Raw genomic sequence first — 15,881 nt, 5'->3', positions numbered from 1 at the left:
CTGTGAATCACGCGTTCTGGAAGAGTTTCTTCTGCTGTTTCCTCCCCTACTCTTCCTTGAACCTGCAGTATCTCCACTTTTATTAAACTATCTCTCCCCGGACTATCAGTGTGCTCCCTTCCTATTCCGCCATCTTGCCTCCTCGAATAATTATATTCTTAAAGTTATACTAATGAAATTTGAAATCATTAGGGTAAATTTCAAGGAGTGGATGGCTGGGTTTTATGGTAGGGTTATATTCAGGTTTCTGAGGAATCTCCAGACTGACTTCCATAGTGGCTTAACCAGTTTGCATTCCCACCAACAGTGGGTTAGTGTCCCTTTTTCCCCACATCCTTGCCAGCATCTATAGTTGGTAGATTTCTGAATGTGAGCCATTCTAACCGGGGTGAGGTGGAACCTCATTGTGGTTTTGATTTGCATTTCCCTGATTGCTAGTGATCTTGAACATTTTTTCATGTGTCTCTTGGCCATTTGGATTTCCTCTTTTGAAAAATGTCTATTGAGGTCCTTGGCCCATCTCTTAAGTGGGTTGTTTGTTTTGATGTTGTGGAGTTTCTTGATTTCTTGTAAATTCTGGTTATCGACCCTTTATCTGTTGCATAGTTTGCAAATATATTTTCCCATTCTGTCGGTTGCCTCTTCACTTTCCTGACTGCTTCTTTTGCAGTACAGAAACTTCTGAATTTGATGCAATCCAAAATGTTAATTTTGGCATTGACTACCTGTGCTTCTGGGGTCTTTTCCAAGAAGTCTTTGCCAATACCTATGTCTTGCAGGGTTTCTCCAATGTTCTCTAATAATTTGATAGTGTCAGGTCATAGATTTAAGTCTTTAATCCAGGTTGAGTGGATTTTTGTGTAAGATGAAAGGTAGGGGTCTTGCTTCATGATTCTGCATGTGGAAATCCAATTTTCCCAGCACCATTTATTGAATAGACTGTCCTTACTCCAGGGATTGGTTTTGGATCCTTGATCAAATATAAGTTGGCTGTAGATGTTTGGATTGATTTCTGGTGTTTCTATTTTGTTCCATTGGTCTATCCATCTGTCTCTATACATGTACCATGCTGTTTTGATTACAACTGCCCTGTAGTATGTCCTGAAATCTGGTACTGTGATGCCTCTGGCTTTATTTTTGTTGTATAAGATTGCTTTAGCTATTCGAGGTCTCCTGTGTCTCCATATGAATTTCAGCATCATTTTTTCCAGATCTGAGAAGAAGGTCTTTGGTATTTTTATTGGTATTGCATTGAATCTCTAAATTGCTTTCGGCAGAATGGACATTTTGGTGATACCCAGCCATACCACTCCTTGGAATTTACCCAAAGGAAATTAAATTGGCAAACAAAAAAGCTGGCTGCACCTTAATGTTTATTGCAGCTCAATTCACAATAGCTAAGACCTGGAACCAACCCAAATGCCCATCAACAATAGACTGGATAAAAAAATATTATGGGACATGTACTCTATAGATTACTATACAGCAGTCAATAAATGAAATCCGTTCATTTGCAACAAGATGGAGGAATCTGGAAAACATTATGCTGAGTGAATTAAGCCAGGCCCAAAGGGACAAATATATGTTCTCCCTGATCGTCGACAACCAACTGAGCACCAAAGGGAAAACCTGTTTAAGTGATATGGATACTATGAGAAACAGTGACTTGATCAGCTCTTGTGCTGACTGTTGATGTACAATGTAATACTTTATCCATTTAGTATTTTTTTTGTTTTAGTACTATTGGTTGAACTCTGTAATTAACACACAATTATTCTTAGGTGTTTAAATTTTAACTGAAAAGTGATCCCTGTTAAATATAAGAGTGGGAATAAGAGAGGGAGGAGATGTACAGTTTGGGACATGCTCAATCAGATGTGCCCCTAATGGTGGAGTTAGAAACATGCCAGGGGATTCCAATACAATCCCATCAAGGTGGCAAGTACCATTGCCATCTCACTAGTCCAAGTGATCAATTTCAGTTCACAATTGATCACACTGATAGGTCTAAGAGTCAAAGGGATCACACAAACAAAACTAGTGTCTGCTAATACTAACTGACAGAATCAAAAATGGAGAGAACCATCCATCATGGGAAGTGTGATACACAGCAGACTCATAGAATGGCAGATGTCCTAAATAGCACTCTGGCCTCAGAATCAGCCCTTAAGGCATTCAGATATGGCTAAAGAGCCCATGAGAGTATTTTAGGCATGGAAAGCCAAGACACTCTGGAAAAAAAGAAGACCTAAATGGAAGATCTCTTCGAGTGAGATCCCAGTGGTAAGAACAGGTCATCAAAGGAGGATGTACCTTTCTCTGAAGGGAGGAGAGAACTTCCACTTTGACTATGATCCTGTCGGAATAAGATTGAAGTTGGTGAACTCAAAAGGCTTCCATAGCCTTGGCAACTCATGACTAGACCTAGGGAGATTACTGACACCGTAAACAAGAGTGTCAAATTGTTAAGTCAACAACAGGAGTCATTGTGCACTTACTTCTCATGTGGGATCTGTCCTTAATGTGTTGTCCAATGTGAAGCAATGCTATAACTAGTACTGAAACAGTATTTTACACTTTGTGTTTCTGTGTGGGTGCAAACTGATCGATCTTCTGTATATAAAGATAATTGAAAATGAATCTTGACGTGAATGGACTGGGAGAGGGAGTGGGGGATGGGAGGGGTGTGAGTGGGAGGGAAATTATGGTGGGGGGGAAGCCATTGTAATCCACAAACTGTACTTTGGAAATTTATATTTGCTAAATAAATAAAAAATCTTAAAAAAATGAAAAAGAAAGTATCAATAAATTGAATTTTTTTAAAATTAGGAGTTTCTGCTAATTCAAAGACATAAGTAAGAAACAAGGAACATTTAAACTACCAAGCCATAACCTAGAGGTTTATATTTTTAAATGAAAAAAATTTAAAGTGGTATTAACATTCTATTGTTGCCTATGCAAACTTCTGTATTTTTAGATTGTATGAAAAAAAAACACAAATATGGAAACAGAAAAATTAGACAGCAGGTACATACGAAAATAATGATGGAAATACTAGAGTTAATATAAGGATGAAGCAACTGGAATAACCCAGTGCTGCTAATAGGAGAGTAAATTGGTGAAACTCATTTGGGAAACTGTTGACAATATCTGTTAAAGCTGAATATCATATCTTCTGATTAAGCAATTCCTAAAGTGCCAATATATGTGCACCAATATAATTAATTAGAAAATATTTATGGTCCGTACATTGTAACACACCTAAAGCAGTATTTCTGCAAATGTATTGCAAACTGTATATAAGAATATCCCTGCAGGAACATAGAAATGAAGAGCCCCCCCACAGTTAGAAGGATCCATCTTTGGAGGAGCCTGCTTCAGACCTGAGCCATGGTAGCTGACTCCTGTGACCTGGCACAACTGTTATTGACTACTCCCCACTTTGTGAAGGTGGTTGTCAGAGTTTTTAAACTACAATCAAATGTGCTGGGGGCCCCCATATGTAACCATGCTAGATCTTCATATAACAGAAGTATCCAGATAATTGCACAGGGCACTCTGGAGTGGCTCAGAGTCCCTTGCTCTGTGAAGTGAAACCAAGAGGACTCAGAAGCCATGAAATTGTGAGTGTGTGGGAATGGGTGTCCAGAGATGGAGGAGGTGAAGCTAGCAGAATCTCTCAAGTTCCTTCTGTAGCTATTTTTATAAAGAAGTTCTTTTTTTTATTTTTTGACAGGCAGAGTGGACAGTGAGAGAGAGAGACAGAGAGAAAGGTCTTCCTTTGCCATTGGTTCACCCTCCAATGGCCGCCACAGCTGGCACACTGTGGCCGGTGCACTGCGCTGATCTGAAGGCAGGAGCCAGGTGCTTCTCCTGGTCTCCTATGGGGTGCAGGGCCCAAGCACTTGGGCCATCCTCCACTGCACTCCCTGGCCACAGCAGAGAGCTGGCCTGGAAGAGGGGCAACTGGGACAGAATCCGGCACCCCAACCAGGACTAGAACCTGGTGTGCCGGCGCCGCAAGGCGGAGGATTAGCCTAGTGAGCCATAGCGCTGGCCTATTTTTAAAGAAGTTCTAATGAGTAAAATTAATCCTGTCAAATGTATTTTGTGAATGTATTTAAGGTAATCATGTGTGTTGCTCTTTACTATGTTAATGTTTATGTTAATTGATTTACAGATGGTGAGTTATTCTTGCATTTCTAAAAAATCTGATTTGAGCATGTTTTTTAATGTGCTATTGAATTTGTTCAGCCTTTGTAAAAAATGTTCCATCTGTGTCAGTGAAGCTGGCCTGCAGCTGTCTTCTCTTAGTAATGCCTGCACAGCAAGTGTGGGCTTAACTTACTACCTGGCAATGTCAGCCCTGTCACTTGGACTTTGAATCAGAATAGCTGATCTCACAAAATGAATGTGTAATTACATTCTACTCTGGATCTTTCAGAAGAATTACAGAATTGTTATAATTTCTTATTTACATATTTTGTAGAATCCAGTACAGAGTGTACAGGTTCTAGATTTACTTTAATCTTATTATTTGTTTAGTCTCTTACAAAGGTGGTATTCTGTTCATATTCTCTATTTCTTTCTGACTCAGCTTTGTTAGGTTGCACGTTCCTAGAGATACACCCATTTCCTCTAGATTATCAATTTTCTTGGTTTATATTCATTCATAATATTCTCTTATGATCTTTTGTATCCCTGTAGCATCAGTTGTAATGTCTCCCTTTTCACTATGATTTTTTTTTCATTTTTCACACGTTTTTCATTGTTGTTATGCATAAGAATTAATTAATTTTCCTTATGTTTTTGAAAGAAAAAAACTTTAGAGCAGGTATTGTGTTTAGCAATTAGGATGCCTTTATGATGCCTTGATCCCATATTGGAGTGTTTAAATTTAGTCCTGGTTGTATTCCTGAGTCTAGCTTCCTAGTAATTGTACCCTGTGAAACATCAGGGGACAAATCAATTATTTGGGTCCTTACCACCCACATGGAAGGCCTGGATGAGTTCCTCACACCAGATTTTGTCCTGAGTCAGCTCTGGTTTTTATGGATATTTAGGGAATAAACCAAACTTGGACGATATTTCTGATATCAAACCCTGGTACTCGAATATGGGTTGAAGGCATCATAATTACTGTCTTAACTGCTAAGCTAACCAACTGCTCCCCCTTGATTTCTTAATGAAAACAAGTGCATTATGGATAATCTTTTGCAATAAATTTTCTGTATTTAGCAATAAATCCTGAAAATCACCTTATATCTCAGTTATTGTCCTTATTTTTATAGAACTTTTTGAAAGGTATAGACAGAGATAGGTTATATATATAATATATATTATGTTATCTGTTATATATTATAGATTATAATATATAATATTTATAATATATATTGTACATGTTATATATTGTTATATAGCCACAACAACACAACCAGCTCTGTGTCAGACTGAAGTCAGGAGTCAGAAACATGATTCTGCTTTTCCATTTGAGTGGCAGGGTCCCAAATATTTAGGCCATCTTCCACTGCACTCCCAGGCACAGTGACAGGAAATTGGATCATAAGGAAAGGTGTTGGGGCTTGAATAGGGATTCCAGTATTGGATATTGATGGCATACATTGTGACTTAACCCACTGCACCAAAATGCCAGCCCCATACCTTTATTCTTTATGCTGCTGCACAATGCTTTACTGTGTGTTCCATAGCTATTGAAACACTCTCTTATGTGAGCAAAAATATATATAAAGCATTATTACCATTTACCAAATTACCCATCCAGGTTTGTTCTGGTTTGAATTACTAGCAATATAAAAGATTTTATAATATAAGCAAAGTATAAATATTATTCACCACAGCATAATTCACTGTAGCCAAGATTTCTAGTGTGGCCTGTACTCAGTGAAAAGTTATGCAGGCACAGAAGAAAAGGAAATCCTGTGACATGGATGAACCTTGAATATATTTTACTAAATGAAATTAGCCACAAGTATCATTCCCCAAAGGAAAAATACTATAAAATTCTAATCATATGAAATAAATAAAGTAGTCAGAGGGACTGGCACTGTGGAGCAGTGGGTTTAAGCTCCTGCATGCAGTGCCAGCACCCCATATGGGTGCTGGTTCTAGTCCTGGCTGCTCCACTTCTGATCCAGAATTCTGATATGGCCTGGGAAAGCAGGAGAAGATGGCCCAAGACCTTGGGTCCCTGCACCCGAGTGGGAAGCCTGGAAGAAACTCCTGGCTCCTGGCTTCAGATTGGCTCAGCTCTGGTTATCTCAGTGTTTTGGGCAGTGAACCAGTGGATGAAAGACCTCTCTCTCTGGCTCTACCACTCTCTAACTCTGTCTTTCAAATAAATAAAATAAATCTTTAAAATAAATAAAATAGCCAAAATACTAGAAACAGAAAGTAGAAGAGTGGTTATGGATGGTAGGTATTCAGTAGAAATGGAATTTTTAGATAAAAAAAATCCTAGAGATCTGGTATGTATGTAGACATATGTATATGTCACTTACCTTAGAATGACAGCTGCCCTTGTGAGATACAGTACTCAAGCCCTCTTCTACCTGACTCTGGATAAGAAAAGGGCTCCTTCTGTTGGTCTTTGGTCACTCTTTGGGTGCTTGTGAGTAGGTCTGGTGGCAGGCTATTCCCAAAAGAATGGAGATTCATGACTGGTGTTATCTAGGAATGTTGGGAAGACTGCAATGATGTCTTCTTTCTCTCCAGTTTGGTCTCCTTAGTTATCACACTCTCTTTGGGTGAGAATACAGGAAGATACACCAGTCTCTGCCGAGTTTATGATGATGCAACTGCAGTTCAGTCCTATGAATGGATCCTCCTTTGTAAGAAAATGGGCAGCCTCTCATCTTGGCCTGAGACTTTGAAATGCATCCAATAAATATAGTCCTACTTTTATTTTTGTAGGACCTTTTCCCAAGTGTATCAGTCCAGAGGATGATCAATAATATCTTTCCAACATTTACATTAACATTTCTTTCTCCATGAAGAATTTTCCAACAGAGAAAAAACATGAAAGACTGTGATTTTTCTCTTCTATATCATGGAGTTGCTAAGGAAATAATTCCCTCATTAACCATTGGAGTGATCTAAGTGAATTTAAGTCAGTGGTGAACATAGGAGATAGAGCTGAGTGAAGGCAGAAGTTCACAGTGCAGTGAGGAGACAGACACTTCTGCAGCGAGGTCAATCAGTATTAGAGGGACTGGGAGAGGTTGCACAACATTGAGTGAGGGATAAATGAGAGGGTTGGACAGAAGAGCAAGATGGAGTTATTCATTTGTGTTCACCAATTTAAACTTAAATTTATTGGATGTATAGGAACATTTGGATAAATTCTTTTTTTCTATTTCAACATTTCATTTATTTTATTTGCAGTTTGTATTCAATGCAAATCAATTCCATAACATGAGGAATTACTATGAATCAAAGCATAAACACACAAACATATGTGCAATCCAAAATAGAGGAACAGCATTAGATATGAAGCAAAAAGTCACATTCATTCACACACACAGTGGACTCAGATCTGGTCAACCTGGTTGTTCCCAGGCAGGTTTGTAAAGATGATAAAGTGTGACTGTGGAGAATAAGATTTCTGCCAGAGCACTCTTAGTGAAGACATTTTCTTCCTAGTACACAGAGTGTGACCTGAGATAATGATTAAGGATAGCTTATGACCTCTAACAAGAAGAGCATTGAGCCCTTGTGAGAATGTAGACTTCACAAGAACATGCAGCTGCTTTCTCAGACATGCTTGTTAGGGTTTGCAACCATGACTGAGAACTACAACCAAGACCATGCTGAGCAAAGAAAAAGTTTTAGGGTGAAGAACTGCCAGGAGTATCCTCAGAGAGAGAGGTGCTCTGGGCTCAGGTGTAGGACTGGGGTGTTATAGGGAACTTGTCCCAAGGGAGGTGGGAGATAGGTTGGAGAATCTAAACAAAGGGATGTGGGATGTGGGCTGGAGCAGCTGGAGAAGATACCTGATACAAGGAGGCACAGGATGTCTGCCTGATTTATAACTAGGGGCAGTTGTGGGAATGGTGAGGCCCATAAAGTCCCTCAGGCCTGATTTGTGAGAATGATGAGGTTTTCCGTAAGCACAACACCTCTGTGTTTTTGCTTTCCTGATGCCAGGAAAGAGTGAGGGAGATGCCTCAGACAAGTGTGGATTCAGGACTCTCACAATGTTTAATATATCTTGCTAAACGTGTTTCAGAGAAACCTTAGTTCTATGAACACATGCACATTCTCTACAATAGGCTGTTATAATCCTTATCAGTAAAAAAACCACACCTGGTTAGTCTGTGCACACTTTCTGGAGGAAGAGACCCCATGTCCTGTTTTTCCTTTCATTTGCACACCCCAACATGTAACCTTGGTAATCCAGACTTAAAATCAACCATTAGGCTTAAAGCTCCCTGTCACTGGTCCACTCCCCAAATATCTGCATTGGTCAAGATTGTGCCAATACTTAAGGTGGGGTAAGGACTTTATATAGGTTTCCCAAATGGGTGACAGGAACCCAGTTAGTTGAACCATCACCATTGCTTTCCAGGATGTGCAGTAACAGGAAACTGGAGTATGGTTCTGGATGAAGATATAAACTTATGCACTGTAATGTAGGATTCAGGCATCTAACTACTAGACCTGCTGGCTCCTCTTATCCATATTTTTAAAATACATATAATATATGAAGAGTAATTTTATTTACTTTTATCTGTGGATTTAAGATTTTTTAAAAGAATTATTTATTTATTTGAAAGTCAGAGTTACACAGAGAAAGGAAGAGAGAGAGAGAGAGAGAGAGAGAGAGAGAGAGCAAGAGATCTTCTTTCCACTGTTTCACACCTCAAATGGCCACAATGCTCTGCTAGAACCAGGAGTCAGGCGTTTCTTTGAGATCCCTCACATGGGTACAGGGGCCCAAGCATGTGGACCATCCTCCACTGTATTTCTAGGCATATTATCAGGGAGATGAATTGGAATTGGAGCAGCTAGGTCTTGAACCAGCACCCAAAAGGGATGCTGGTGTCACAGGCAGTTTCTTTACCCACTATGCCACAATGCTGGCCCCCTGGCTATAGATTTAAAAGGCATGTAACAATAAAAAAATAATGTTACATGACAATTTTTTGAATGACTGTTGAGATGACATTAAATTGGAAGTATTCTGTTTCCCATTTAGCAGATAGACTGGATTAAGAGACAAGGAGATGGGACTGGCAATATGGTATAGGAAGCTAATCCTCCTCCTCCTGTGGTACTCATATGGGCACTGGTTGGTGTCCTGGTTGCTCCACTTCTAATCCAGCTCCCTGATAATGGCCTGTAAAAGCAGTGGAAGATGGCTCAGGTGCATGGGCCCCTGCACTCACATGGGAGACCCAGAGGAGATCCTGGCTCCTGGCTTGGGATTGGCCCAGCTCTGGCCAATGTGGCTATTTGGGGAATGGACCAGATGATGGAAGAGCTCCCTCTCTCTTCTCTCTGTCTAAAACTCTGCCTCTCAAATAAGTAAATAATAATAGTAACAGATACAAGGAAAATGATAACTGATGATTGGAAACCCCAGAGAAGAGAGAAGGGAGTCTTCACCACAGAAGAAATCAGGCTAAGATCATCATATTGCAGCAATTCAGGAATCTGAGCCTGTCTGGAACTGCTTCTTATTTATGACAGTGAACACAGCAGAGATAGAGGTGAAAGAGCTGTACCTGCTGAACCCCAAGTTTTGTATTTAGACTGCTCAATCTGAATAATGCTGGTCACTGTTTCATCATCCTCTCCACCTTAACACAAACAGACATAAATCCCATTTATTATTTGCTACATATGGAACACCATATACTTTAGCACTTTGCCTCTTCCAATGTTCAGTCATTTTGTGGAGGAACCTAATGTTCATATCAGAGAATAGTTAACTCATGGTCACAGCTGATACATCAGAATTAATTCATGTTTAGCTTCTTCATAATGAGTTAGGAGATGCATTTGAAACTGATAAGGAAATAGCTTTGTATTCTTTAGTTCAAAAATTTTAAATCATGTATAATTTCTCACTTTACTCAGACATCTACAGGTTATTTCACAGCATAGCTATGCACTCCCATATATTGAAATCACTGATTGTTCAGATTGTGTACATATCCCAGTGATTGTGTGGGAAAGACACGTGGAAGGCCAGCACAGGGAAATACTTGAGGGTAATACCAACCATGGTTTAAATTTTCTATCCATAGAGTCACCCCTTTGGTACAGTTATGACCTTCTCTCCTACACACTGGTACAGATGGCCTTGGCTGAGCAAGGATGTCCATATTTTAGGAGTTAGTCACATTCAAGGATATGATTATGGATGTCACCAAGGAAGTTCAGGCCCTGCCTGAGACATCTGAGAGAAAGCTGTAGAGGATGTGATTCTGAAGAACATCTTTTATAAGCAGTAAGACATATGGATTCTAATTCAATGAAGAGTTTTTAGGAAAAAAATGTAGCATTCACTTATCTAACATTTTAACCCTCAGGTATTCACCCAAGGGAAGTGAAAATACATATTATAAAACATTTTCTCAAATCTGCCAGTAGTCATGGAGACAAGACCAGAGAATCCTGGATTATATAAAGCAAACGGTCATAAATGAGATTAAAATAAAATCAGAGAGATGTTTTTCAGATGCAGAATAGGATTGCAAATTGGGAGACAGATTCAGTTTAAAGTGAACCATGGTTCTTCTGAGGTGGAGCAGGACTGAGACTTTTAAAATAAGGAAAGGGAGGGGATGTCCAGATTTGCATTCTTTGAATACATATAGGATAGGATGAATGCACTGGTTTGAATTGATGCAGGGACTAGCATGTGATTCAATAGGTTAAGCTGTTCTTCTGACATTGGCATCTCATACTGGAGTGCAGGTTTGAGTCCTGGCAACTCCTCTTACAGTCTAGATTCTTGCTAGTTTGTCTGAGAAAGCAGTGGATAATGGCCCAAGCATTTCTGTCAACCATATGGAAGACCTGGATGAAGCTCCTGACTCCTGTCTTTCATCTAATTCAGCCCTGATTGTGGTGGGCATTGTGTAGTAAGCCAAAAGATGAGTGATTTCTGCTGCTTGTCTTTCTCAGTCTCTCTGACTTCCAAATAAAAACTAAATTAAAAATGAAGGAGTGGCCATTTGACATAGTGGTGTGACCACTGCTTGGGATGCTTGCATCCCATGTCAGAGAGCCTGGGAAAAGTCCCAGTTCTGCTTCTGGTCCCAGCTTCATGTTGGTGAGCATTATGAGAGATGGTGATGAGGGTTAAAGGAGTTGAGTTCGTGCCACCCTTGTAGAGACCCAGATTGTGTTTCAGGTTGCTGGTTTGAACTTGGTCCTGCCCCAGTTGTGGCATAAAGTTGGGGAGTGAAACAACAGATTTGAGATACACCCCATTTCTACTTTTCAAGTACAAAAATAAAATAATTATTTTTAAAGGGCAACAGGGTTTTCAAAACCTTTAAAATAGAAAGATCAAGCTGTTTCCAAACTATCACAAATATATTCCCAAAAAGAAATGCATTGTGAATGTTATTCTATTTTTTGTGCAGTCTCCACACAAGCATGTAGATGCTTAGAAGGGGACAAGTTTTACAACTTTGACCTAATAGGAATTGGGTAAGGTTTAGCCTTCATAGTATTTGATGCTGTCCCTGCTTTACTAACATGATATGGATACTGTCATCTTACAATTAGGTCATTTTAAGAGTAGTTAATTTTGAAATTATTTCAAACTTACAAAAATACCATGAGTGAGTCCTATTCATTGAGAATGCGCAGTTAGTATCCTTTTAGCACTTTTGCCTCTGACCCACCTCAAGCTGGGTCCCTCCAGTGTTCCTTTCTGAGAAAATGTGGGCCCTGTATTCTCATCAGAAGCACGGTGGTTCGATGCTGGGCTCTGCTCAGTCTCCCATCTATGCTATGATGGATGCTATCAACTTGGTATTTAGTGAATTTCTGCCAGATTGATTCACACACAACCTTTTAAGGATTTTTTTAGGTGTGTTCTCATGCGAAGGGAAGGAGTGTTGGGGATCCGGAGTCTTGAGCTTGAGACATTTTCGGCCTGAAAGGGGAAGAATCCGCTTCCGCCACTGCACCCGGCCCATGCTGGCCCTTGCTCCCTGCGTCCAGCCTAGCGCCGCAGCGTAGCCTCTTCCTAGTCTCCCTCCTCAGCTCTCCCTGCATGTTGCATGGTCGCCTGGCACCCTGGGCTGCAGCAAGGAGCCCCCTGGAGGCCAGTTGGGCAGGGCAGGCAGCGCTGGCAGCATCCTGAAGTTTACATTAATCTTCTCCGAGTGGAACCCATGACTTCTGGTCAGGACGCTAACGTTGTGGCTGAACTGCAGGCACAGCGAGGCCAAGAGGGCAAGGACAGCTCTCATCTGATGAATGACCCTGTATCTCAAACTACTTCTCAAACAAGTTCCATCCCAGCTTTGAGTCAGGTACAAACAACTGTTTCAGAGCTAAACCCTAATGCGAAAGTGTGGGGGACTCATGTTACATTTGGAAGCAAGTAGTGCAGCTGTCGGTTTGAGTGCTGCATGGGAGGAGACAGCCGGCCATGGTGCAGACTGCAGCCCGCAGGGATTGGATGTCAACGGTGATGGTGACAAAGTCATGAGAATGCAGCATTACCAGATTTACCTGAGTCAAAACAGACATGAACACTTTGGCTCTGGATCATGCAGAATACAAATCTCTACCTGAAAATAGTGAAACAGGAGGAGATGAATCTCAACCAGAAAGCCAGGAAGAGTCTCAAGAAGTACTTTAAAAAAATTGGAATTCTGTTTATCTAGGGAGACTCTTGCTAGTGCCATGTATCTTACATCACAGATGGATAGTGATCAGTATACTCTAATTACAATGGTAGCTAACTCAATACTAGTGTGGATTTGATTATTGAAGTGCTAAGATCTTTACCTTTAGTCCAGGTGGATGAGAAGGGAGAAAAAGTAAGGCCAAATCAAAATCATTGCATAGTAATATTGTGAGAAATATCTGAATCTACCCCTGTGGAAGAAGTAGAAGCACTATTCAAAGGAAATAACTTACTGAAATTTATAACTGTGAATTTGCCCATAATGATAATTGATTTATTACATTTGAAGCAGAAGCTGATGCACAACAGGCTTACAAATACCTGCAAAAAGTCAAAACTTTTCAAGGAAAACCAATTAAAGTGCAGCTAAAAGCAAAGGCAATAGCTATAATCCCATTTTTGCCAAAGAATGGATTTAGGTCTCTCTACATGAACCTTTATACACAGCAGTGTTACACATCATTTATTTACCTCCAGTATACAGTCCCCAACAACAGTTTCCTCTGTACAGCCTGACTGCCCCCAGACATTGTCAACAATGTGTAGCTATTTCGATCCACCCTTGGTAACTATTGGATTTATACATGGGTTTACATCTCCAACCTTCAAGCCTGCAGCCTCTCCTTTGACTTCACTCAGACAGTATCCTCCCAGAAGCAGGAAAAATTCCTTTGGCTATAGGAAGAAAAGGGAGGAAAGGTTTACAAGCAGCCAAACTCAGTCTCCAACACGACCAAAGCCTCCATCACAAACTTTGAACTGGGGCTGTCCAAATTCCCCCCATTACCTGGAGCTGAGGCAATTTGATGACAGGACTTGTTTGAAAACAGGCTATCTAGCTTGATAATAGGATTATCAAAGGAAAGGAGCCTCCATGCAGATGCAAGTAGGAATGCTATTCCTGTAGTGGTCCCCAGAGAGCCCTCACTGCTAGCCCCATCCCTAGCCCATTTACCTGAGGATCCCAAGGTGACAGAAAAGCAGAGGGAAACCACAGTGTGGACAGACTCCCTTCTGTCCTTACTACAACTGCGTGTAAATCAGAGCAGGTGCATGGAGCTGCCACAGAATTGCAAAAGCCAAGATTTGTCAGAGAACGAGTAAAGAGCCACCTTCTTCCCCACTGCAACCCTCAAAAGAACAAAAGTCAAGTGCTGGCAGTTGTAGGAAGGAGGAGAAGCTTGCTGCACCTGTGTAGAAATAGAGAGAGCCCCCTGCCCTCAAGTCCACTCCCAGAGTCCCCAAAGACCAGGGGAAGCAGCCTGGGCACTGGCCCTCACCACCAGCTGTTGGAAAGTGTCTTCACAGAGGACAGAACACTACCCTCAAGTCTCCTCAGTAAAAATTCTATGTCTGGGAGGGGTTGCAAAGAGCTGCATTAGCCACAAATGAAGCACTTTTCCCACTCAGTATGAGAGTGAGTTGCTGGTTAGGCAGTTGCAGTATCTGTGAGCCCCATGGAATGCCTGCAAGTTATTTTTTCTTCTGTGAGTCAGATTCTCCCCCTCTAAAAAAACTGTTTCTCAGAATTTAATTAATATAAACCTTATTTTTGTTTGGTGCTTAACTGGAGGTGATGTGTAAGTCTGATTTTTTTCAGGATAGAAAATTCATTAATCCCAACAGATTGGTGTTTTCTATTAAGCCTCTGTGTGGTTCTGAATGCAAGCTATATACAGTGAATTTTTCTAAATTAAGGGAACTATGCTACTTTATTTTTTTAAATAATATTTATCTACAAGTGCGTATCTCAGATGCCCCATCAGATGGATGAGGGCTGTCAAGGGTGGCCTTGGCCTCGAGGTGGAAGGGGGTTGGCAATGTCAGGTCACTGACACACTGGCATGGGAGCTGTGCTTTCATCTAAACTGTTAACAAATGATTCTAGCATTTAAAAATACATCTAAATGTACATATAGGCCTTTTTTGATCCAGTGGGCAGAAAGAACCTGCAGAGCACACGCTAGAGAAACCTGAAAGCTTTCAGTTTTGACATCCTGCCAGCAAGTAGTCAGCTTCTCCCCTCAATTGTAAGTGGCTATTACCTAAAATCAATTCAAAACACGTGAATAGAACCTAGATGAAAATATACTTTGTTGGCCACTGACATGTTGCCAGTATGTTGTATCATGAAATGGTTTTCATCCCTGTGAGCTGGCTGCTCTGGCTCTTGGCCTAGTGCACCTGCTCCATGCACATTTCTGTCCATGTTCCCCCACCCCCAGGCACTCTCTCGGAAGAGTCCTCATCTTAACTCCATGAGGTTGTCTTCCTGAACCTCTGCATCAGCACATGGATTTAAAAGTTATGTAATGGTGAGAGAATGCTGTTTGTGGTTTTATTCCCCTCTTTGGCTGGTGGAGGACAAAAATTGTTGCGCTTTTTACCTCCAAGATGAGGGTCTCGTTGATTCACTTCTAGAAGTGTTGTACTTCTGAACAAGAATGCACTAATGTTACCAAGTTTATAATAAATTTGAATATAAATTATTTTGTTTTAAAATGCCTAAAATTATTCTCTTTTATTTATTTATTTGACAGATAGAGTTATATAGTGAAAGAGAAACAGAGAGAAACATCTTCCTCCCATTGGTTCACCCCCCAAATGGCCACCACGACCAGAGCTATGTCAATCTGAAGCCAGGAGCCTGATGCCTCCTCCTAGTCTCCCATGCAGGTGAAGGGGCCCAAGTACCTGGGTCATCCTCCACTGCCTTCCTGGGCCACAGCAGAGAGCTGGACTGGAAGAGGAGCAACCAGGACTAGAACCCAGTGCCCATATGGGATGCCAGTGCTGCAGTGGAAAATTAACCAAGTGAGCCACGGTGCTGGCCCCCAACATTTTTCTTTAATTATTCTAAGCAGCAGACATTAAAATATTTCCTGCTACATGTAACCATGCAGTTTATTCCATGAAATGTTATTTAACAAGACTGATGGTTTTTTAAAAAATTATTTCCATCCAATATTTAAAGGCTTGAATTGCA

At 40.7% G+C, this 15,881-nt stretch overlaps 1 pseudogene; it reads left to right on the top strand.

Moving 5' to 3' along the window:
- Nucleotides 1–12,374: 12,374 nt before the first annotated feature.
- On the top strand, nucleotides 12,375–14,237 carry LOC149127919 (la-related protein 4B pseudogene; annotated as a pseudogene).
- Nucleotides 14,238–15,881: the final 1,644 nt, after the last annotated feature.

Source organism: Oryctolagus cuniculus, chromosome 2 (genome assembly GCF_051225735.1).
Source record: "Oryctolagus cuniculus isolate XC-2025 breed Fujian yellow rabbit chromosome 2, ASM5122573v1, whole genome shotgun sequence".
Lineage (NCBI taxonomy): Eukaryota > Metazoa > Chordata > Mammalia > Lagomorpha > Leporidae > Oryctolagus > Oryctolagus cuniculus.
The sequence above is the reverse complement of the archived record's forward strand: the minus strand, read 5'-3'. Positions and strand labels throughout refer to the sequence as shown.